Raw genomic sequence first — 23,577 nt, 5'->3', positions numbered from 1 at the left:
ATCCTGTTAATTGCGATTGCTTGAAAAATCACAAAACCAAATGTATTTGGTTACAGTGTTACATGGATAGAAAACATTCAAATAAACTCTTTCACATGAATGTAATTTTAAATTCCCAGAGGAACTGGCAGATAATTTTCCGGATCTTTCTCGATGCTGAATGGCATCCAAACGGAAAGAATTCCGCGCGTGTATGTGTATGTAGCGATGTCTTCCCGGGGAACCGTTTGTGGCATCACTCTCCTCCTGATGGATTCCCTTCTGGCCTAAGGTGCACAAACAGGCTCTTGGTGACACCGTTCATCCGCGCTTTCATGATAAAGAAGAGCTTCACCACAACAGCGACAACATGCTCCAATCGCTGTTCAATTAGAACTGAGTGGATTTCCGAGCGGCGCTCGCTTATATACCGATTGGTGATTTCAATAGCCTGTTTTGAAAGCAATTTTAAGACTATTGAAACAAGTTTTTGGATCAAAAAGTAACAACTATAGAACGCGTAGACATTTTATCTTTCGAATGAAGTGTCTATCATACAATTTCGTTCAGTTGTTTAGGAGCTATTAACGCTCAAAATCTCGGTCTCCGGCGTAACGCTTTCGTTTTCGAAACTTTGATTTTACACCCCGGTATAGAAATGAAAGACGTAGTCCTACGTCAATATGCTAACATTTATCATGGAGTTTGTCAATATTGTAACATATTTTTTTAAGCTGCCAATTAATTTAATCTGAGATCCTATCCCAATATTATGTATTTTACACGCTTACGCAACTTCCAAAGCTAGATTACCAGTCTCGATAGGTCTTTCGCATATACGTATGTACTTTTACATATCACCCAATCTATTTCCGCTCACTGAACGGTATCTTTGCGAAACAAATTATTGCCCCAAATTAGAATGTCTTTGTTGACGGGAGGCAACTATATCATCTATCACAAATTTGACGATGATTTATTTTTGGAGTCCCTTTCGGTAGGCCCCACTCAATCATAGTTTCGCTCGGAATCGTTATGCTCCCTGTGAGCCGGCCAGGATCGAAAGGGTGAATCGTGAAATATTTCTTGTTGTTTCTGGACGGATCGCCACCACCATTCTCTTCTTCCCAAGCTTCATTCCATTTTCCATTTTCACTAACACATTTTAGTCCCTTCTCGCAGATGGTTGGAATTGCCATAAAATAGCTGGGAATCAGAATGTGTATATCATGTTGGGCTGAAGAAAATCCCATTTGAATCGTATTCATTTGGTGGATTCGAGAACATATATATTCCAATCCCGGGATAGGCTGCCCGATACACAGCCAAGAAAGGCACAAAGATCACGACGACGACAGCTAGGGGAAGATGACGTAAAAAGGCAGCTAGTGACATGTTTCGCTCAGTTCGTTTTTATTTCCTGTATTGCTGATTCGACATGGAGGCGATGCTGTTTAGCATGATAATATATGAGCAGCGGTGATATCATTACAAGCTGTCATGCAGACCTCGATGATGTGCTCTATGGAGTATTAATTATGTTTTATATTTAGTCATATTTCACACTCAATTGTCTAACGTCGCACAATACCACCCATCTCAAAATTATTTCAAATGCTCCATCCTGGTACTTAACTCCATCCTTTTTTTATCCCATTTGTTGATTTTGGGCTCATTAGCATTTTAGCTGTAACAGAGCCGAATTTTAATCGTGCACATGTCACATGGTTATCATATCTATTTATATATTCGTATGTTACACAGATGCCATTTTTCGGCGTAAGAGTATTCCTTCTGTTCTTCCATTATCCAGTTATTAGACCACCGGACAGCGGAGACAGTTGATATGATCATTGTTGAGTTATTAAAAGAACAGCAGCCCGATGTGTCTTGCAGAGCAGAGCAGTTATATGGATGAATCGATCTTATTTCGACCGTGGATCGATCTCTGCATCGCTGATGATTGTTGCGTGGACGTAGTTATTCTGTAACAACACAAAGATGGTCAATGAGGGCCCTGAGTTTTGAACTCACGATCGATCGCATACTAAGCGAACATGCAACCAATGTGCCTACGGAGACCCCCAACTCCATCCTTCATTAAGAGTATAATCCCTTGGAGCTTCCACAGAAAAGTCAAAAGCCAGCTGCCAAAAAACCCATTCCATTTCAAGGGGGCTTTCTTATAACAGGCAGCGATAACAGTGTGTTCGATATTGGACTAAACTTCAAAAAACGACGAAGGGGGGTATTTCGATCAAAATGAAGTAAACTCAACAAAATTGGCACTTTAAGCTTCCAAAATAGTTCAAATTCCGTAGCGAACCAAGATAGGCGAATTTTCGAGGACAAGTAAGTGACGTTGTCTTCTGGAGTTTATGAATGTTTGCATATCAATATAAAGAACGAGCATTTAATTCACTCATCAACTTCATCAGTAGTTGAAAACATATCACATCCTTCAACTAACACTGCAGTGTTGAGATTTGTCTGCTCCCAAAGGCATGAGAAAGAAGAACGCAGTCCTAGGAAACGGCTTCCCGTTTTCGACGTTATAAATAAATGACACAAACAGGCGAACGTTTTGAATAAATAACCGCCTGAAATATTTAAGAAGCTTGAAATTTTAAATCGCTTCCGTTCTTCTAGTGAACGGTTAGCATTTATTTCGCGGAATGACAAGAACATAACGAGCTGCTGCTTGTTGGTACTCATAACTTTTTTTTTTTTTGAGTATTTCGATCATAAATACCAACATAGCTTGAACTGTTTGCTTTTTCATTTCTACGCCGAAATGCTGACAATCGAGCCGATCAGCTCAAAGCTGATTACAGAATACTGCACGACATACAAAATAAACATTCCTTACATTTTTATGCTCTTCTTTATGAGAAGCAATTTTGCAGTTCAAGATTTTAGCTGAATATTTCATAGTTCAATGACTGCTAAAACAATTGAATTCACATTGCTGAAAATGCAATATATTAGAAAATGCAATATATTGATTACCTAATACAAATACTAACATTGATCTTCATTTGATTCTCTGCAATCAACCGGAATAAGCCTCAGACAAACCCCTGTCCCCACTGCATTTGATGGCGGAGATAAATAAGAAGTAAATATGCTTTCAGTGAGTGAATAATTTTGCTCTCAACAGCTATGCATCGTCCAGGGTCTCGGGCTCAGTAGAAGATAAATGTCCTTTGCTGTGTACTGGAGATGTAATGATTAATATCACAGTGCTGGTAACATTCCCATAACTCACGCCGGCAGTGACACAAATGTGTCATTCAGCTTGTTTAGCAACTCGATTCTTCCTTCTTCCTTCACCGGGCGGAGTTAAAAAGAGAATATAATTTCTCAGCACCAACATGGAAATTGTGGAAAAGCGTTTCCAAAGCTATTCGGGAACAAATTTTACATTATTTTCTTCGGAAATGGCATGCACCTAATGCACTTGAATGTAACTCAAGTACGAACAACGGGATGTCACGTTATTTTGAAGAACCAGTGCAGCCTGACGTTTACTGTCTCACTATTTCTCTTCATCGACTTTCTCTTTTGATCATAAATTAACTGCAAACACATTTCCATCTTATTTCACATTTTGGACGATAGACCAGAACCAATTATCGGTTTCTATAGCAAAATCAAATTGGAACGTTTTTGTGCGCTGAGTTATTCACGAAAGAAAAAGTTGATGAAGAGAAATCGATCAAGTCACTTACACCCCTTGCATTCTAAGCCCCTCAAATAAGATAATTTTAGTTTTACGATTACCAAAAGTAAACGGACCAAAAGTTCTCTTACTAAGTAGGAAGCATAAATTTGTAAAAATAGAAAAAAAGGTAGATGTATAGGGCGAACCGGTTGGAAGGACAATATTCCTAGAAAGTATAACATAAAGTCAAAATCCCGTAGACAGTCTTTCGGAAATTTTGGATTTAATTGCTGTAAATGCTTGGGTTACATATGATCAAAAAAAAAGGAAGAATATTACAACAAGAGTTTTCATTTTAGTTGACAGAAGAACTTTCAACTGAATACCGAAATTTACGAGAGCTAGAGATGAAGAGTATAGATATAACTTCAGCAGATTCAGTTAAAATTTCAGAAAGATTAAAAACCAGTCAAATTGGGTGTTGCGAAAAAAATTATAAAACAATAAACATTTGTTCTGTGGGTATGTATGCCCCATAAAATAATGTTTTAAAATTATTACCTGATATTTATTTTGTATTGCAGATTTTATGATAATTTCTGTTTTATTTATGTTCTATTTAAAAAAAAGTAGAACGTTTATTTGAAAAGCGGTCATTTGACCGCCATTGGTAGCAATAGGTATACAGGTTCGGACTCGATTATACACAGATTCGATTATATATGATTTTGGACTCGATTTTATACAGTTCAAAAAAATTTTCTTCAAATTTCAAATATGACTTATTTCAAGCGAAAATGAAATATTTCAACGTTAAAATGAAAATTAATTGGCTATTATGAGTACAGTGAAGTAAAAATCGTAATTTTGGTAGATTCTAGAAATTAAGAAACTAAGAAAGATAGAAGTTGGGTGTCAAAGAACGAATTGTATAGCGATTAGAGAGCTTCAATTTGGTTGATAGAAACATTAAAGATTTTTGTGTTATCTTTGAACTGAAATTGAAAATTTGAATTGATTGAACTGAAAGCAAAACAATATTTATCATTAGAATAGTTGCAAGCAAATGAAGTGAGAGGTTTCAAACATAAATCGTGCCATGGCGTTCACGATTCCAGCTCTTCTGGTTATCTGAAAAAGAAATATCGAACAGATTCTAAATCAGCAAAGATGCCGATATCGCATGAACCTCGGACAAATCAAAAATATTTTTTTTTTACAAAACGGGGTATTTTCTTACGTTTTCCCATTTTTTTAAATATTAAAATTATAAAATTATGATATTTTATTGACACATGCGATAGTGAGATGCATACAGATTATATTCATATACATTCGACATTAATCGGTTCAGTAGAACTTGAGATACTGTGTACGCCAGTTTGAAAAAACGAGTTTTGAGAAAAACGCGTTTGAAGTGAATTGTTCTGGCCGTCAGGGCTCTGCATAGTCATAGTCAACTGAGGATAGTCAGCTGACTATCTGACTGACTACATCCGTATTCAGTTAGTAATGACTTTTGGCTTCTTCACGTAGTTTCTCCGCCAAAACGACTGAACAGTCAGTCGGGCGTTTATACGGAAGTAAATGGTAGAAGACTTAGACTGACTTTTTCAGCAAGCTTAATGAAGCGATCTATATTGACATTATGCTTGTAGAATTTGTTGGTGGTGGTCTTTTGTGAGATTAAAATATATGTAAACCGGAGTACAAATCTACAGAATTTTTTTTCGAAGATCGAAAAAAATTATATAAAAAAATCGATCTTGGCAATTTTTTTGTGTACATCTAAAATCGATCTAAAAAATCGGAAATCGAAATGGAAAGAATCGATATTCTGAATTTCGATCCAATATCGTCCAATTTTGTTTCAATTGTTGTCATTCGAATTTTGACTAATGCGAATGACAACTAATAATAAGGAAACGGATGGTGACATGCAACCAGCAGATAAATTTTAAATGGACATTTTAATCAAATAATGTTCCGTAATCACAGTCTAGTGCAATGGGGAATAAAATTCATCCCGAATTCATCAAGTTTGCACAGCAGCGCCAGGTATGTACGATAGTAACAGGTCAAAAGGCAATTTAAACTATATATACGTCATGAGACTAGCATTCCACAACCATCATTTCACCTTTTCGCTCACCCTATCCTCCAGGTGTCATTCACAATCGAAACATTGGAGAATGAACATAAGTACGATGCTAGAAACTAAATTAAATTCCATCACTAGCTTCATTCCTCGTCTTTATCACTTTGTTAATGTGCGCGTTGTGTCTATCCGTTCAACAGATAAATTTTTCCACGTCGTTAATTAAAATTAAAATGGAGAATTTTGCATAAATTTCCACCATACGGTTCACTTTGACTTTGATATTCGGGATAAATAAAAAAAACAGAATTAATTTCAAATGTAAGCTTAACCTTTCTCCTCTACCTCCTCTCCAACAAAAACATTATTTCGCTCTAGACTCAAATGGGGGAAACAAATCCAGAACCGGAATTCACAAAAAAACAAAGTGTTTTTCCCAAATATTTTCTCCCTCATGCAAAGGAATGAAAAGCATTGTTCAATAACATACTGCGAGATCTGGGAACATACTGACAGATAAAGGAAAACCTCACATTAAACGGAAAGTATTGCGAAAGTTTTTGTTTTACAAGAAAGAAATACTTTAAATCGATTAGAGATTTGTGAGTTTGACGGTAGAGATAATTCTCGAAAATGTCTCCATAAAATTCAATCAAGACTGATTACAACGTCAATTAGAAGATTAGAGATAATTTATTGGAGTGATTGAATCTCAGGAGCGAGGAAAGCCATACTTCTGTACACATACCAAAGCATCATTGACCGGTGAACAAACCCGTAAAAAATTGTATCATACATCTTACTTACTCCCATCTCTGGAATTTGCATCGAAGAGCCTTCTATTGCATTTTGTTAACAACAAACGACCTTTAATATCTTTTTATGTAATTTATCGTATGCGTCCTCCGGCAGACATGTGCTCGACTAACACTCAAATTTAACCCGAGCGTTGCGTAAGCCCTTCCCAGTGCATAGTTGAAGTCCGGTCCCCATTGCAGCAAGGGTGGTGAATGTTGGGATCGAAAAATCGTTCCAAGAGATGAGAGGAACCATCTAACACATCACACCCAAAGCCATCATGATCCCTAGCCTCTGTGGGCGGACGAAGATACTTGTATGAGTGAAGGTAAATGCCAGGCCGCACGTACGTATATCTCCTGGAGTTTTACAAGCCGCACCACAGGAGATTCTCTGCTGGAAACTTTCTTGGCCAATTCTGTTTGTGATGCGGCAGCATACGGGCCCCAAACTGCACATGATGCAATTTCAGTCAGTGGGAAGCAGCAGGGTTTCAGAGTTCTCGGTGAAATATTTTATTCATTTCATACCTAAAAACGTGTTGCTGAGAAGAAGAAAATCCAAAGCCAGCTGCACGAGAGCTTTAGTATCTATTGAAATGGTGAGGAGTGGAAATCACTTCTGCATTCGACATGTTTGCAGTGAAATCAAGTTTGAATTGATGGTAGGCAATAACTTAGTATTATCCCACAAGAGGACTTTGGAGATACACCGGGGATAAATAAATTTCAGGAATGTTTACCACAAATGTAATCATTTTAGGAATTTGAAGAACACAATGTTTAGTTGTACTTGAGCCTGGAAAGACTGTGCATTGCATATCTCCTTTCTGTGTTTGACCTAAAACAGCTCAGCTTGTTAGTAGCAATCCGTACTCATTATATTAGTTCCATTGATTTGTATTTGAAGTTAAGGATAGCTCCAGAAACAAAACATGGGGTTGCTATTAGTTGTAATTGTATTTATTCGGTGAACAGAACAGGAAAGGAGATTAAAGTTCATTGGTTCTTATAATGTTAACGTCCTTTCTTGACTCTTGAGTACAAAAAAAATTCATTCGTGGAGAATGGTCAAACCGAATAAGCATGTGAAATTTCATTCAAATTGAAACGGCTCGAATCTGACCGACCCTTTGTTTGGCGTGGAAATTCTCAGATGAGTGTTCATGACCGTACTTTCTGCACACTCGTTAAGCCATTACTGGCATCCGAAAAAGTTCCTCATTAATGAGGAAACAACATAGTACATTATTGCCCATCAAGAGGTCATCAATTACCGTCTCCTTCTTTTGAGGTTGGATAGCAAAGAAAGCAATCAATCATGGCGCTCAACCAATCCAACCGGACGTACAAGAACTCCCATTCAATTGATAATTTTGATTTGGAAGCTTCAATGGCGTAAAACAATGTTTTTTCGTGAAAATTTTCAATAATGTTATGTGAATCAACCTAGAAGGGGAAGTTATTTTAACTCAAAACGAAATAAAAGCTTTAATTCCAAGATTCAGACTTTTCTCTGCACTTCAAAACGTTTGCTGATAGATCATAAACAAATGACTAATCTGGTTACTCAAACACTTTGCTTTGGCAGTTACACAGGATGTATCATACTGTTTGATTAAAGTCAATTGACAAAAATAGTAAGAAGAAACATACTGTACGATATCGATACTCAAGCAGCTTGAGGGCTGAGCCAAGAGCGAGCCGTGTTACCAAAACACAAACATATACACTCCATAGGCATCGTTTACAGCTCATTGGCACGAATCAATAGTTTTGATGAGAGCTGTGTCCTTAGGAGGGACTCTCGCTCCAAGGGAACGCAACCGGTTTCGCTCAACTTTCAACGTTGCACAAGTAAATCACTTAATCAATCACTCGGCAGGTGGGCGAGAGGAATCGACAAAAGAGATACATCAGGATCAGTTCTTAAACTCAAAAAAAAACTCATAAGACAGTTTGTGTGGATTGCGAGGGATGAAATTATGAAGAGAGATAACCAAATATTTGACGGTAAATTTTGCTGGCTCGAAACAAACACTTGTCGATCTTCCCGGAAAATCAAGCTACACAGGGTGTTTTTTCAATCCCTACCTTGAAGATAGCGAACCTTCGTCAAATTAGATAGGAAAAATCTTGACTTATGTTTGCCAAGCAGACTGATGAGTCATCGCTCACCGTTTTTGCCACCGATGTGCGTTTACGTGAACGTGGGAGGAATGGAATTCGACCATTTTATGCTTTGCTGATTGCCAGATAAGGGGCTCATGACCAGATAAGGTGAATCTGGCGAGAGCCATTAATGACACTTCGGGTCGCTTGCGATGCTCGTTTGTTAATATTGTCTCTATGTCTATGTCTCTATGATGTGAGAAGGAATGGAGGTTTCATTTATATTGATAATATTAGGATGTGGGAGAATATTAGAAATTAGGAATTACGAAAATTAGTCCTCTACTGTATTGAGAGTCGTCGTCGGTAGAATTCAGTATAATAATAATATTCAGAATTCAGAATAATTTCGACGTAGGACTAGGACTTTGATTTATATATACACCCATTCTATGCCAAACCGATTTAGTGGTTCTGAGATTTTCGTCAAAAGTGGTGATTTTGTTCTCTATCGCAAAACATTAGATCCGTATTTTTTATTTTTTTATTTTCATTTTAGGGTAATTCAAAAAAAATCATTTTTTCCACTTTTTCCCTAAAAATGACTTTTTGCAAAAATTCCTAGCATTTGAACTACAGAACTAATTTAGATGATCGACCTATCAAATTGAAGGCAATGAACTAGCCTTTTATTAAAAAATATTGAACTTGCAAAAAATGGATTCCATTTTCTTTATTATTGATTGTATTCGTTTTTTATTGTTTTGATAGCTTTGGCTTAGAGGACGCTATATTTTTTATATTTTTTTATTAAAAGTTGAGGATTTTTTACAAAACATATTTCGATATTAGAGATGCTATTTTTCGTTTTTCAGTTATGATTTTTCAAAGTTAGCCGATGGTTCAAAAAAATAATGTTTTCCCCTTTTTTCCACTACAAAAATTCATAACTTTTGAACTACTGGACCGATTCAGATGATCGACATATCAAATTGAAGCTCATGAGTTAGTTTTCTTCGAAAAAATATAACTTTTGCAAAAATTGTGGATTTCGTTATGGTTCTCAGATTCTCACGAAAAGTGGTAGTTTTGATGTTAATCACTAAACATTAGATTCGTATTTTTTTAATTTTTTTTTATTTATATTTCCATTCTAGGTTGGTCCGAAAAATTAGCTTTTTCCCCTTTTTTCCAAAAATGACTTTTTCCAAAAAAACATAACTTTTGATGTACAAGACCGATTTAGATGATCAACATATGAAATTAAAGCCGGTTGGTCTTTCTCCGAAAAATTTTACACAATTAGGATTTTGTTTTTGTAATTGTTGATTGTAGTCTTGTTTTGCTGTTTACATGGTTTTGGAATAGAGGGCGCCATATTTTTATATTTAAAGCTGAGGATTTTTTGCATTACAAATATTTTTTTTCGTTTTTGAGATATGGTTTTCCAAAGTTGATCAAGGGTCTGAAAATTCAATTTTTTCCACAAAAATTTATAACTTTTGAACTACTGGACCGATTCAGATAATTGACATATCAAATTAATGCCTGTGATTCTTGTATTAAACCTGAGAAAAATAAAGTATTTTGTTTTCGTAATTATTGATTGTATTTGTTTTTATAATTTACTCGGGTAAAGATAGAGGGCGCTATATTTTTTTGATTTTTTTTAAGCTGAGGTTTTTTTATATAATATATTCTAAAATCAGAGAGACACTTTCTTTCGTTTGCGATTTTTCAAAGATTATCCATTTTTCTTAACTTTCAAAAATAATAACTCAAAAACGAAGGGAACACCTCATTTCCGGATATTTTATGTAAAAACCTCAGCTTTCAAGAAAAAATATGAAAAAAGTCTAGCGCCATCTAGTCCAAAGCCATGTATACAGCCAAAATCAAATACAATCAATGATTGCAAAAACGAAACGAAAATTCTCAGATTTTCGTGAAAGGTAGTAGTTTTGCTCTTTATCGTAAAACATTGGACCTGTATTTTTTTAATTTTTTTTCAGTTGGGTGGCCATTCTCATTTTAGGGTTGTCCGAAAAATCCTCTTTTTTTCCCAAAAATGACTTTCCCATTGAAAGAACATAATGAAAATTAGCTAATAAGTGTCATGGAGAACAATATCAATTGAAGAATTTGCTAAAATTACCTGTTAAACCTCCAACAATAAAAAATGTGTACAATCAATAATAACGAGAACAGAACTCAAATTTTGTGCAGTTGTAGTATTTTTTCAAAAAAGACCAGGTGATTGGCTTTAATTTGATATTTCGATCATCTGAATCCGTCTAGTAATTCAAAAGCTATGAAATTTTGAAAAAAGTCATTTTTGGAAAAAGTGGAACAAGTTGATTTTTCGGACAACCCTAAAGTGGAAATGGTCACCTTAATTAAAAAATTAAAAAATACGGGTCAAATGTTTTGCGATAAAAAACAAAACTACCACTTTTCGCGAAAATCTGAAAACCTTTTTACAGGTAAACTTCGATATAACGTACTCTCGTTATAACGTACCCTCGATATAATGTACACATTTCCAAAGTGCAAAGGATTTTTTTTTTTGAATATTTTTTATCTGAAAGAACAATGAACTATCTGTGTTGTGATGCTAAAACAAGGTTTGTACCTTTAATCAATCCCGAAATACAGCTGGTTTTGTGATTCCGAATTCCAAATGAATCAAGCTTTAATCAACAGTACGAAGGGAAACATCAAGAGAAAGTCTGGCTCCGACTTCTAATTGAATTTATTCATTAACTTTACTAAAATAGCAACACAATAATCTATTTTAGGCTACGTTTGTGAGTCCTTTATAATGCTTCGATATAACGTAATTCGATACAACGTACAATTTTGAAAGTGAAATGTACGTTATATCGAAGTTACCCTGTATTGGTTTGTTATGGAATGGTTGTATTTATGTTTAATTTCATCAGCCGATCAGTCTGGAAGCAGTAGCAGGCTAGGTAGGGCGGGAATACACTGTGACAAAAAAAACGCTCCCTACAAATTGTTATTTTACATAATATACAATCGTAATTCGTTCAATTCAACGAAATAAGAGGCTCTATCCTACTAACGATATTAGCGTAATGCTTTTGAAACAATATTCAAATGTCAGGAATAATCAATGCGAGCCGTTTGAATTAGAGCTCGCGAAAGAGAGCTAAAAGCGGATTTCCGTGCTGGAAATCAGCCAATTAGCTCCAACTCATCACGACTCCAGAATAAACACAAACGGCTTCAGCTTTATTGGTTCGTAAAAGAAGGCAACACACTTTTAGCGTTTACCGCGCTAACAACTGTTTCGCCGAAAGCAATCAAGACTGACTTTCGCTGGCATATCTGGCGCGCTTGGTATGCCGGACTAGGCGCCTAATGAATCAAGCTCCATAATTAATCCCATATAGGAAAAGTATACACTTGTAGACGACGGAATCAGGTCTCTGTTAGTTGATGGGGTGTCCAAATTGTGGAAATTGTGACGATTCGAGGCGTTCGTTTTAAACCTGGCCAATGATAGCCAAGATAATTTTATTTTCTTCATTTGTGTGTTTAGATAATTATCAGTTACTCTCAACTAGTAAGAGCGAAGCAGTTCATCGGGAATTTTTGCCATTTTTTTCTATCTGTCATCGGATTGTGTTACTCTTTTTCATAATTTCATCTTTTTAAGCATTTCTATTAGGAATCATGTTGATGTCAAATACATAATGCTTTGAAAAATGTTGTCATCGGAAGTACAAAAAAATTTCTGAATCCTAAATCCTATAGCGATCACAATTATCTGTTTCTTTCTGATCGGTATAATCACTGAAGAAAAATAGACAAATGATTTGGGGCTCATAGAGCGAATAGTACAATTGATCAGCATACAATGATGCTTCCACAATGCACAATGGTCCAGGAGGTGCATTTAAGTGGAAATTAGCATTTAGAGCTTGACAGTTATTCTCTAGACAAAAACTGTCTTCGACAAAGCTGTTACATATGATAGAGCGCTCATTTTTACGTTATCAAAAATAGGGTTACCAAAATGGTCGATTAAATAATAAATTTACCTTTCTTATCTTTATAGATAGAGATAAACATAGTTCGACAATGTTGTAGCCCCAATTATTTTGATCAACTTTGTACAACAAAGTTTTTTTCTATCTTTTCACATAATCGATTTAGCGCTTTCTTCCTAATTTGCATTAAGGTGACCATGAAAAACCGTTTTTTTCTCTAACTTTTATATTCCAAATTCTATACTTATAACTTATCCCATAGAGGGGATAAAAAAAAACTTTATTTCACTTTTATTTTTGGTTACAAAATGAACTGCCGATGTCGACCCGACAACGAGAATAAAATTGAAACTAAACTGTTCCTACAGTACCTACTACCTAGCTGGCTAGCAGGGCACATCCGTCCAATTGCTGCGTCAGGGATTCCGTTCGTTGCCGTTGGACGGTGTGCGGTGTCAACTGTCCTGCTGGGTCAGGGAAACCGCACCGTTTCGCTGTCAGCAAGATTGTCCACACTGCTGCCAGGAATGCCACGTCGGCTTCTTCGTCGGTGCCGTTGTCAGGTTGAAACAGGAGAAGAACCCATCGTGTTGTTGCTGTTGCGTTCGTAGTATGTTGGCGATGTCCATAACTCTTATCAAAACTATCTTCGTACAACTTTTAGAGCTTATCAAGACCAACATTTGGCGGTGCAGAACTTGTCAATATCTTAACCCTACTCAACGTTATTGATGGTTTTTACACTACTAATAATCAGAATAAATTTCTCCCACAAAGTTGTTCTTTAACTAAGTATTATTAGTGTATTCATGAAAAACCCGGTTATCTTACTCTAAATTTCATATTTAAAATTCTATATCAAAATTGTCTTCGTATGACTTTTAGATTTTATTAAGACCAACATTTTGCGATGTATAATTTCTCAATATCTTAATCCTGCTCAAAGTTATTGATGGGTTTTCACCCAAAAACTCATGATTTCAATTTTAATTTACTCAAATACAAAAAAAAAACATATCTTCGAAAATCACATATTATATAGAGTGAAATTTGTTCTTTCAAATTCCGTCAACAAACATTTTTTTATGTTTGCCCCAGAAAGAATGGCAAGCAATTGAAGAGAGCGTATTTTTTGGGAAGAAATATCAATAACTTTGAATGAAGTTGAGATATTGACAATTTCTGCATCGCCAAATGTATGTATTAGTATGTTCTGAAACACATACAAATTCTACATACAAACTGTCTTCTTTCGAAGACAGTTTGTATGTAGAATTTGAAATATAAAAGTTAGAGCAAGTTAGAGCGTTTTTTTCATAGTTACCCTAAAGTAACTTAGAAAGAAGGCGCTATATCGGTTATTTTAAGAGATAGAAAAAAAACTTTGTTCTACAAAGATGTCTCAAATAACTGGGACTACAACATTATCGAACTATGTTTATTTCTATCTATAGAGATAAGAAAGTTAGATTTTCATTTTAACCTAAATTTTGGTCACCCTATTTTTGACAACATGAAAATGAGCGCTCTATCATATGTAACAACTTTGTCGAAGACGGTTTTTGTCTAAAGAATAATTGTCGAGCTCTAAATGCTAATTCCCACTTAAATGCATCTCGTGGACCATTGTGCAATGGCGTGAGAATTATCTTCACTCCAAATCTGGACATTTTTCTGGTGTTTTTTGCATTTGAAAAATCCGAAGACAGGTGGGCAAAACGAAATACATTGTTTTTTTCCTTTGATTTTACGAACAGAGTAACAAACTTCTCTTTCTCGCTTACATTATCCATCATATGGTCCATTGCTCACCGGTTATGAAAACGTTCGAAATTATTCCCCAAAAATCTAAGTTCAGTAAGTAAATAAAAAATCTATTTCCTAACAACTGGAGCTGAACGTGGATTTTTGAAGATGTGCACTCCACGGACAAACATAATGGTTTGTTGAAATCAAGCTGAAAACATGCATATTCGAATCAGCAATTACGACCCGCGTGAGTGGATGAAGATTTATTTCATTCGAAAGCGCTGGCTAAGCTTCAGAATCAAGTTGAAAAAAACTTGGTTTTCGAAACAGGTGCTCATGGCATTCTTGAGTGGACATCTATTCGAGAAACCACCATAACGATAAACCGGCTTGTGGATTTGCGATAATCCCACCAATCAACCGGTGGTAAAAAGTGAGGAAGAAAACAATCAAAGTAACTTTTATTATGGAAATAATGGTTTTGCCTAATGAACATCTAATTAAATGTTTTCCCGCTATCCGGAAGTACTCACCTCTAGCCAAACAATAGTTTAATCCTTGAACGAACCATCTGTATGGAATGTTTATTGGCACTGATCGTCAACACTCCTCACCTTCGTTTCCGAGGAGGATGGGCTAGCGCCGTTATGTGCACATTCAGCGGAATTACATGGAGTTAATGGCGCCACCGGAAACCTGGTTTTATATCTGTTCGCTTGATTGCGAATATATTTTCGTCTCCCGGGGGTTTGGTCCGGTTCGGAAGGCTAGAATACAGGGACATGAACAAACATTATCTCACGGTTTAACATACAATTAGTGCGTGTTTATTGCCATGATTGTGTATGAACTGATTCCGTAATTTCCTTACAAATTTCAACTGGAATATTAGGTATTCGGTACGTTCTTCGGAGACTAAAGCTCTTAATTTTTTTTATTATTTCAGTTCCAAACAGATTCAGAGCACTTGGTCAACAAAATTACTTTGAATTGGTTATTAAGCACCCTGCTTCAAAATCCTACCATGCCAACGGTGACAGCTTAATGTGGTGCAATTAATGCAAAAGCGGACTTTCTAATTATCGCCACCGCGGACTTTCTAACCATCGAATGCACCTTCAATGAACGATCTGTACAGACGTCCCGGCGGCGATAAGTCAATCTGCTGATCAGCTCCAGCTTACAGGAGAATTGGAATTGATTGGCGTGAAATTAAATCATCAAGCGCACTGCGGGTGACAACTATCCTAGATCTAATCCCAGCGATGTCCATTAACGGTTCGCTATCGGTTGAACTAATGTCGACATAGGACGTCCACAGAATGAGTGGTGGCATTGGCAGATGTCGTACGATGCAGGATAAATTCACCGTGGAACCATGTACAGATCTGGTCCACCAACTATCCTCGTGGTGGACTCTATAGAAATAAGAAGCGATGTGTTTTAGAACGCTATAACAAATTTCGTTGTTCGTTACCCGGTGAATTTTCGATGCAGTGCATGATACGAGCAGAAAATAGGCAATGGACAGGATGTCCATTAAATAATTCTGAAACATTTCATCAGAGGTGTGGATCATTGAAAGTAATTTTTTTGGCCTGATTATCACATGCCAATTATTGTGAATACACAGCTGTTTACCATTACCATATTGAGTCCCGGTCGAGCTACGGGATTGACAATAAACTTTTCGTCTGGCCCTCATCCGTTCTTGCGGACCGATAATCTTCAAAATTCGCTTTCTAGCTTGTTGAACATAGCAAAAAATCAATTATATTTTCCGAATTAAAAAAATGTATTTAAGAAAATAGATGAAAATATATTTCATGATTAGGAAGACACCAAGTCTGTCTCTAAGGACACAATCTGAAGCTGTATGATGACTATTACATATTATAATATTGTTCCTAAATTTATAATTCGTACATAATTTGATATCGTTTTATTGTCACACGAAATATTTACAATGCAGATAGTTATAATTCTATGTTGGTGCGAAAAGAGGATGTGCCAAACTTTGAGGCAGTTTAATTAATAATGATATTATCACGAAGTACATTTACCGATTATGGATAGATACAAATATAATTGTTAACGGAAGAATGTTGTATCTGCGAGCGATGCAGAATAGAATTATATTTACCCCAAACCAAAGAAAAACAAGAGTTTATCCAGATGGACTGTGAAGAAATTTGAAAAGCAGACAACATGTTTGGCCGGGTTTGTTTGTTTAACCCTTTACGGTTGTATTAAATTTGGGCATGGGTGTCAAATTGGTCGGAATTATTTTTCCTTGAAAAATCAGTGATTCAGTGATTTGTACTTATGAACAGTCTTTTTCATCACACCAACAGTCTTTTCCATCCAATGAATTCTGAATTCTGTTGTTAAGATTTTTGTCTCACATTCCTTTGCACTCAACGCACTGTGTGTTGTCTTGTTTGTTTGATACTGTGAACCGTTATCTATTACTCATAGGAGCACCGTATTAATTCGTGAACAGGATTATCAAATGAAGCTTCATTTAGGAATAGCATAAACTGATACATGGTTGAGTAAAATATAAGATTAGCATGGCTTCTTGCTGTGGTGGCTAAGAGCAGCGAACGATCAGAACGGTAAAAAAGGTATGGTGGCTGAGAGCAGACAAGCGACCACAAAGAGTTAACTTTATTATTAGCTGCTCTCTTCGAAGTAACTTTTTTACGAAAGCTCGTCATCAAATGACTCTGAATAATACAACGATTACTGGTTTCAAAATCACAACAGATATTTGCAAATACATTGATGTTTCTCGATATGCACTTGTTCAGAAAATTCTTTTACATTTAACAAAATTTTCTCTGTTCATCACTCGATTTTCTGAGAGCATTTAAATTTGAATGTGAGAAGAATCTATGGTGAGCATTTCATTCTAGTCACAACTTTTAGTTAATTAGAAATATATATTTTTTTGCTTTCATTATATGCCAATAAATCCATTGAAATAATTGTACGAATAATATACAAATATAATTTCACGATTGCTCGTAACGAAGAAAAATGAATGACATTAGACGCTATTCCATACACAGGATCCATCTAGTAGAAACAGTATTTCAATTTGGTTCACAAACGATATCATCTATATCGGGTTTCAAACAGCGCAATTGAAATTGTTCCAACACACTCAACACAGAGCTGTTATCGGAACGACGTCGAATATCCTATTACTCCCCATACCAATCGCTCCTCAGTGCTCTTTCTTTGTTGGCGACGGAACGACAGAGATTTTATCTCAATCTTTGATGGTAACATCTCAAAGCGACCAGCGCTCTGTCTCTGTGTGACAAATTGTTTTCCCAAGATATAGTTTTCTTTTCCAATCAAGATTGAAATGATTCCCAACGCTACTGGCACCGACGTGCAGTAATATCATATTACTCGAGGTCCATGATGTCCGACAACCAACAAAACATATTTGGGAGTTTTCCTTCCGGGGCAATTTTGATGCGCTGTTCCAAATCCCTCATATCCGGATGCATCTCTCGATCGGATGGGAGCTTTCGCCTCGTGTCGCGTGCTTTGATGCCGATTTAAAGCTTATATTGTTTGTAAATGGAACAGTCAAATGTAACATTTTCACTCATGGTTGAATAAATTGGAAAATTTTTATTGATTGGAATATAGCTAACAAAAAACAATGTTGAATAGATTCGCCGCATGAGAAACTGGATATATTATTGGTTATACATAATCCATTCACCGTTGGCTTCCGGCACCGTGACTTCGATTCGATTTACCAATGTACAATAAGTTGGAGATGAAAATGCGACGTGGTATGAATTCTACGGAAATCGACTTGGTTGTAAACAATATGCTATAGGTAATAAAATAGGGAATAAATTTCGAAAGAGGCAGATTATAAGATTAATCATGTTCGAGCAAATTTGAACACGTTCTCCTGGAAAACAACACAAAACACGGCATTCAAGCGTCTATCGCATTACAGTTTTGTGGAATTTCCATTAAATATTTTGTTGTCAAAAAAATTAAGATTGAAAAATTATAAAAATGGATCTTTTTTTTTCAATTACAAACTGACAAATATCTATATCTATAGTTTTTCGACAGAACCAAAATATTGTAAAGTACTTTTTTTGCGTCATTCATATTCCTCGAATTTCAGTGTTTGATAGTATCAGATAGGGGAGGCTTGTTGTTATATTTGGTTTATTTTCTACTAGAATCAACGCTTGTAAAACAAAGGAAAATCAGTCCATCCATCAATTTGGCCGGATACCGGTTACCGGATACCAAACCATTTCTTTTGTTTCATCAACGAATTTGACATGTTTGTTTTCTTGAACACATAATAGACCCATTTTTCATTTATAATTTTTGTTTTGTTAAAAGCGTATTTATTTCACTCGAAAATTAAAAAAAAACAATTTACGCTTCACATAAATGGAACGTGAAGCTCAATGAACACAATGTTTGAATACACGTGCTGTAATATCATGACAATGCATGCATTAAGGCTTGGCAATAGCAAACGCTGTGTCGGCGTTGCTCATGATAGCGTCTCGCAAGTGTATTTTTCCTCACACTGCTTCTGATTGTCCAGAATCACAGTCGTTCGCTCTCTACCTCTCTATCGTTCGCAATTAATTCTACGTTGAGATGGTGAACGTTAGGAACATTAGGAACGTTAGTACCATTGAAGAAGAAGATGGAGAGTGTCGTTTGAACGGTGTGTATCAAAGATAAACTCCAAATTATTGTTTCTTCTTCGAATCACAATTTCTCGCGTCGCTGTGCAGTCACCTACCATGACTCCAGCAATGTTTTAGCAACATGCGTATTTAATTTACACACGTGTTCTCCAATCAATGATTGATTAGGATTGATGACAATAATGTGGTTGTTACCTAGCAATCCGAGCATGTATGATATGGTATGAATTTCAATAATTCATTATGTTTATTCAAAAAGTCTTCCAGCTCGCCGGCAACACTCATGATTTCAGTCGAATTAAGATTATTGGCGCATGTGTGGATGAAAGTTCGATGAAGGGTCGATCAATCGTATATATATAATACTAAAACCGCGATTAAAAATGAAAGATGAGTGTTGCATACCTAGCCTTTTCCGATAGCCGTCTACCATCAGGTACCAACATCACAAACCATACGCAAAGCTTATGCGCCGAAATGCACTTGGATGTGAATTTGAATGGTGCCGACGGAAACCACCAACCAATGTTCATTGATTAATTTCACTTGCCGTAATATCTCCAAATGTGCACTCAAGTGCTAACAGCAAATAATTAACTAACACTGGATAGCAGCAAACAGTTTATTTCAACTCACATTATAGTAATTTCACTTTTATATGTATATTTGTTACACAATTTTTACAATACACAAGATTTATCGAATTTTACATTTACACATTTAATTTACAATACAATACGTTAATCAATTTTCTTTTACAGATAACAGAAATTTCTCACACAACTGGCACAATCTTCTCGATGACATAAGCATCCTGCGATGGACCAAGTTGTAATGTTCTGCTCCTCAGATCTGCAATTTTCCCGCCCACTACTGATGTTGTTGCTCTTCCACTCAAGCACAATATCTCATCTCCTGATTCGGCTTCGGCTGTGGTGAATATTCTCCTCTGCTTTGCGTCTGTCCTGAATTACTGCAGCGGAAGCGAGATGTCCGGTATCTCAGTCATTGCCTCTTTTACACTCACTATAGTGCTTTGTTTGCTACCTTGTTTGATGTTGCTGTATGGGCGAATATTATTATATGTTATGTATGGATGAAATAAAGAAAAAATAAACTCACCAATGTAATATAAGATAATTACCAATACCGAACACAATTATTATTTTTTCTCATCAGTAAAAACATGTTACTTTGATATAGAGAAAACATATTTGAAATGAAAAAGGTAATTTTGTTTTATAATTTTTACTTTCTGAGCGTTTATTCAACCGAATGCGAAAATTAATTGGACTAACAACACCTAATACTATACGTAGAGCATATGGGAAATCACTTTCTCAGAATGAACACAACAAAACAGACAGCTTCTACCGAACGACCCGTTCTCGAGCGGAAACACACCTTGGTTTTTATTCATGAACTTTGAAATAAATCGTTTCATATATTAAGTCATTTTTAAAACAACCGCTACCATAAACAATTTTACAATTGCGCTTATGCTAAATTTTTCACAATACAATATCGGTATGAAATTACACGAACATTAAAGTCCAAATTTAAATTTTATTTGCTAGCATTAATCGAATCACTCACCCTATTTGCAATATAGAAATGCCCCCGACTTGCATATATTTGCAATGTCGATTTCCCCCAGGCAGCTTGGTTTTGATGTCTATGTTAGGGAACACATTTCGGTAGGAAAAAAAGTTCCCCCTACTTTTTTGTATTTGCAATGTCGATTTCCCCCAGGCAGCTTGGTTTTGATGTCGTTGTTAGGGAACCGCCGCATGTGTCGTCAATTTCGACCAATTAGAAGTGGATATTTCCGTTAGAATAGGGATTGAGATTTTTCAGTTGTTCGATAGTTAGTTTCATGACATATATTATTTTATTCAATATAAAAAATTGTTATGGAGTGTCGAAATCGATTGACGCAAAAATCTCATCAATCCACCATGAAATGACTTAGCAATAAGCGTTTGAAATTGGACAATTTTCACGATGTGCTCGATTTTCGATTTTCAATTTGTACCCCAATATGTTCCCGAAAGACGTAATCCTACGTCAATAAAAATAATTTAGAATCTTTTCTGCATAGGGCCTTCCTAATCGGTATTAAACATACAGTAATCGTTACCCTAGCGGTATCATATATACTTTACATCCTATTCTCATGCCTACCAAGTTTTTGTGCATAATTTCATGAAAATTGGTCGATCCGTTTCGGAGAAGTCCACGAAGACCACGACCACGAATATCGTGACACGAGTTTTTTTATATATATATATATAGAGTTATTAAATATCTTGCGACGATTCATCTGGGATTAACAGCTTATCGCCGTCTTTATCTCCTGTTTAACGAATCAAAAGAGAGGAAAGTGAATCAAACTCTATATGCAAAAAACACGACACCTTTTGAGACTGTTTACAAAAAGTGGCCAATGAAAATAATGGTCAGCGCCGCGTTCAGGAATAGAATTCCATTACTATCGTAATCGACTGTTGTGTCAAAACATTTCGAATCGATCGCAATCACGATCCTTATATTTGGTGGTCATTAAACTCTAAGCAGTAGCCCAACTGGCAAGATTTGTTGGTGTTAATTTATTTTTCCCGAAAATATGTTTTTTTGACGTAAAACTACGTCTTTAAGGAAGGGTGCCAAATCAGAAAACAGGTCACGTTTTTTGAAATAAAGTTAATGTTAATAACTATTTCCAATCGAATCGGAAATTCTCTATGATTTGTTTGATATGTTATACATTACAATTCGCTAATCTGTAAACGGTTTGAATTCATGAAAACTGGAAGAATTCTCTTTTTCACATACATTTGGTCCGCCGATTTGTGTGCTAACCCTACCCGTATTTCGAATGCTTATAACTCAATTGAATAACTTAAAATGCGTTATCTAAATGCCCTAACTGCCATGTTTTGATTGGCCCAACTCACGGTTTCCACAACACAGACTTCAAAATCGATGTACCTGTGGAAAATTACATGCAAGTCGGGGATATTTTTTCCCACTGAGCTGTGTTTTTCTAACACGGATTTCAAAATTAATGTGCCTTGGGGAATCCGATTTGCGAAAACATGCAAGTCGGGGGTATTTTTTGGTGTTGAGTACTTTTGTACTCGCTTGTCGTGGTGCAGACCGGAATATGTTTCCCTAAAACGTTCTTTTAAACTGAGAAGCAATAAATGTGCAATAAATGTTTCTATCGTCATTTCAGATACTAGAGATGAATAAACTTTCGCGGTTCGAGAACTACGTAAACATGAGATATGCAATAATTTCAGAGGGAATGTAAAATACAATGATTTTTTGACAATTCTTCCGTTCACATATTTTGGTTGTTTACATAAGTTATGAACAGAGAAGACTCAGAAGGAGCTAGAAGCAACACTGGTATTAAACAGTAGGATTTTAAAAGGAAGCTAGCTAGGTTATTCAAGTTGGGTTAGACCTCGGCTAACATTGCGACGGCTATAGCTATGCCTGAATATCCCGGCCTGTGTATACCGTACCTGAAGGTTAACGGAATGAGCGTAAATGAAAAATTGTAAAGCGCTATTTGATTCTTTCTTTTTACGCGCTCATTAATAAATAGCGCACGTGAGCGACGTTAGTATTAGTAGTGCTAGAATTTCAGCCATTGGGAGCACTGGTCGGTCACCGAAAATAAGCCAAATTTTAGTTTAATTATTCGTAGTTTAAAGAAAAGTAGAATAGAATAAATCTTTTTTTTAATTGAATAAACCTTTTGTGTGAACAATAAAACTGTGATCTAGTGTTGTCATTTTGTGTAAAAGGAAAAAATAGGGCTTTAAAGTGACCCCTATTTAAACTAAAGAAAGGGCAGTTGCAGTAATTTGTGGATAAGGGTACCGTCACAGATTCGGTAACCCTGCACCGGAAAATCATTTGGAACGGCGTGAATAATAGTTACAATTCGCAACATTGGTGCCGTGACCAGGATTATTATCCTCAAAAAGGAAAATTGGGCTATTCACGCCATTATTGGATTGCAGACTAGAGGATACGCCATCATAGGAAATTTGAATAGCGGTTTCGTATCCTGCCATTACAATTATTGTATTCTGTGTTCATTACTACGCACCATAGTTTAATCACTTTCGCTGATTCGGATTCTGATTTGGAATTACTCTCATACGAGCTCTAGTTGACAGACTCACACGGTGAGTACCTGTCCAACGTTTCTAAAAACGCTTTCTTTTCTATCGGATCAACTATTTGTACTTTTCGGTGTTCTACATTTTTGGATGTGCTGATTTCTTGGTGGCCGACCATTTTCGGCAAGCTTCTTTGGACGGCAAGGTGGAATTGAATTCAAAATAAAAAGGGACCAATTTCAATTCAAAATTACATACGCAATACGGAGCTTCAATTGCAATTAAATTTATTCAATGCCTGATTGACA

The sequence above is a fragment of the Toxorhynchites rutilus genome, chromosome 3 (genome assembly GCF_029784135.1).
Source record: "Toxorhynchites rutilus septentrionalis strain SRP chromosome 3, ASM2978413v1, whole genome shotgun sequence".
Taxonomy (NCBI): Eukaryota; Metazoa; Arthropoda; class Insecta; order Diptera; family Culicidae; genus Toxorhynchites; species Toxorhynchites rutilus.
The sequence above is the reverse complement of the archived record's forward strand: the minus strand, read 5'-3'. Positions refer to the sequence as shown.